This window comes from Amphimedon queenslandica, unplaced genomic scaffold (genome assembly GCF_000090795.2).
Source record: "Amphimedon queenslandica unplaced genomic scaffold, v1.1 AMPQUscaffold_13518, whole genome shotgun sequence".
NCBI classification, from domain to species: Eukaryota; Metazoa; Porifera; class Demospongiae; order Haplosclerida; family Niphatidae; genus Amphimedon; species Amphimedon queenslandica.
In genome coordinates, this window is record NW_003546246.1 from 24,929 (window position 1) to 27,634 (window position 2,706).

Genomic DNA, 2,706 nt, shown 5'->3' on the forward strand with positions numbered 1-2,706 from the left:
GCAGTACTACTGTACAGTGTATCAGCCTGCATAATTCTTGGCTGTGTAGCTATTATAGCAGCACACGTGTTTCTGGTTGATGGTCCTCAAGGAAGTCAACTACGGTCAAGTTCAATTACAAGCTACTTTTCTAAAAGAAATTGGCTGTAGATGACTTTGCATAGTTACATCCTAGGACTGAGAATGGCCTTTTTCTTCATGTTGGGAGATGATTAAGCCAATTAGCTACACTGATATAATAATAGTAATGTTTATGGTTTAACCATATTATTGATAATATCAATAATGCCATTTACGTGAAAATCACGTCACATGGCTGCGCAAAAAGGGGTGTGGCCAAAAATCGGCGCGCTTCGTGCGCCATTGGAACCTCCCCTTTCCATTTTCTAGATCCGCCACTGACAGGGATTTCAAATACTCCTCTGACATGATTCATTAATCGAGACAATAGTAATGCTCCACACAACTCTAACAGTGGTATTGTCAGCTTCTTTATTGGGGATACTCTAGTTTTAGAGGTGACAAGTGAGATATGAACATTTCCTTGGAAGTCAGTCATCCTTAGATATACAACTGCAGCATAAGCCTCTTCTGATGTATCAGAAAATCCATGCAGTTCCTTGGAGACGATTGTCACTCCATTAGGGTAGCCTGTAACATCGCCGAGGAATCATCTTCTCCGGTAAGTTGAGGGTGTCAGTTCAGATCGCCATCTTTCCCATACACTCTGAATATTGATTGGCATAGGATCATCCCAGTCAACTTTCTGCTCCCACAGCCTTTGATACAGTATCTTCACCTTGATAACTGCAGGAGAGAACCAATACAAATACAAAGCTCAACTAGTCCAAATACTTGAGGACAGAAACTAGCAATAATTTCAATTTGTAGGTGTGGCCTCAGTTGACCACGCCCTGTTGAGTGGTTTTGGGTGGGGCTGGTACTTTCATTTGCAAGAATGGCATCTAAAAGTGAGGGCCACTATTCTATTCTCTTTGTATCTCTTTCATTCATTCTTTGTCTCTCTTACTCTCTCACTTACTTTACTCCCTTTCTGGGGCTCCATTGCAGTTTAGGTCCTACCTCAATTAATTATTAAAAGTCAATTAATGATGTCATCATCATGAATAATAATGAGTTACTAGGTTTTTAGGTTTAGGATTCTTTTTTTAGGTTGAGAGTTTAGGGTTTAGGGTTTAGTTTTTTTGTTTAGGTTTTGGGTTTTTTAGGGTTTTGGGTTTAGTTTTTTTTAACTTTAGATTTAGGGGTTAAAATTATTTAAATTAATTATTAATTAGGTAGGACCTAAACTGCAATGTAACCCAATATTACTGTTACTCTGTTACTGGTACCTCTTGTTCTCTATAGACTATCAACCAGTGGAGAGATATGCCCACTCCACAGTAAAGGTAGGAGACTACTTATATATGTGGGGTGGGGACGGGTCTGGAGTACACTATGATGTGATGGAGGTGTATCACTTACCAACTGGTGCTTGGGACCAGAAAGCTACTACTGGTACCCCACCACCAGGTACCTGGGCCTATTCAACTTTTGCAATTGGGAAGGACATATATTATTTTGGTGGATATAGCGATAGTTATGGTGGTCGTGGTTATCAAAACAGCTTACATTGCTTCAATGTGGATTCATTCAAGTGGAGGGAACTCTCTCCTTCTAGTTCTGATCGCAATCCAATGAAGAAGGGCTACTGTGGAATAATATCAGTTCATTTTGATAGTGAACACTATCTGGTAATAATCGGAGGTCTGGGATCATCTTCTACACCTAAGCAACCTAACGCTCAGTATTCAGGTGGTAGATGTACATGTAATGAGATACATTATTACAGGATTTCATCAGGTCAGTAATTCTCATCATTGATGCACAATAGTTGATGAGTATTTCAAACTGAATAATTTATATTAATGTACATAAAACAGATTGTTAATAATTAAGTGTGTTTGTTAGTGTGTCTCTGTGTGTCATGTGTTTGTGTGTGATGGTGACGTGTGTCTATAATATGTGATGTGTGTGTGTACTAATACATACATTATGATGTGTCTGTGTATGATAGTGCATATAATGTATGTGTGAATTTATGAATGTACATGTGTATGACGTGTGTATGTGATGTGTATCTATAATGTGCATGTTATGTGTGTGTGAGTATTATCATGTATCTGTGTGTGTGTGATGTTTGTATATGTACATGTATCTATACATAAGCTAATGTGACATGAGTGTGTGTGTAGGTCATGTTATTTATTATCATTTTTAATAAAGTTCTGCATCACATGAGTCACAAATTACCCACATACAATGTTCCATGAGTTTTGTATAATTATTCATTAACAATCATAACTGACATGTATCAGAATAGATTAGTAATCTTGAAATTAGGAGACCCCCTGGACCTCTCCTTCATGTGTACAGGTGTGGTGTGTGTGATGGTGTGTGTATCCATACATGAGTGTATCTGTGTGTGTGTGTTTGTGTTTCGACCTAACCCCCGGGCTATGTCTCAGGACCCAGCTATCATAACCGTAGCCTAGCGCTGCGCTTTCACCTCGATTGAAAGTACTGGCATCTTCAAAGCTCAACACATCCATTGACTTAAGAGTCAAAATTAACAGAATATGGGGTTTCCCTTCTATTTGAAATTATGCTTACTGGGCAATGGACAGACAGTCTGGCCTTGAGAAC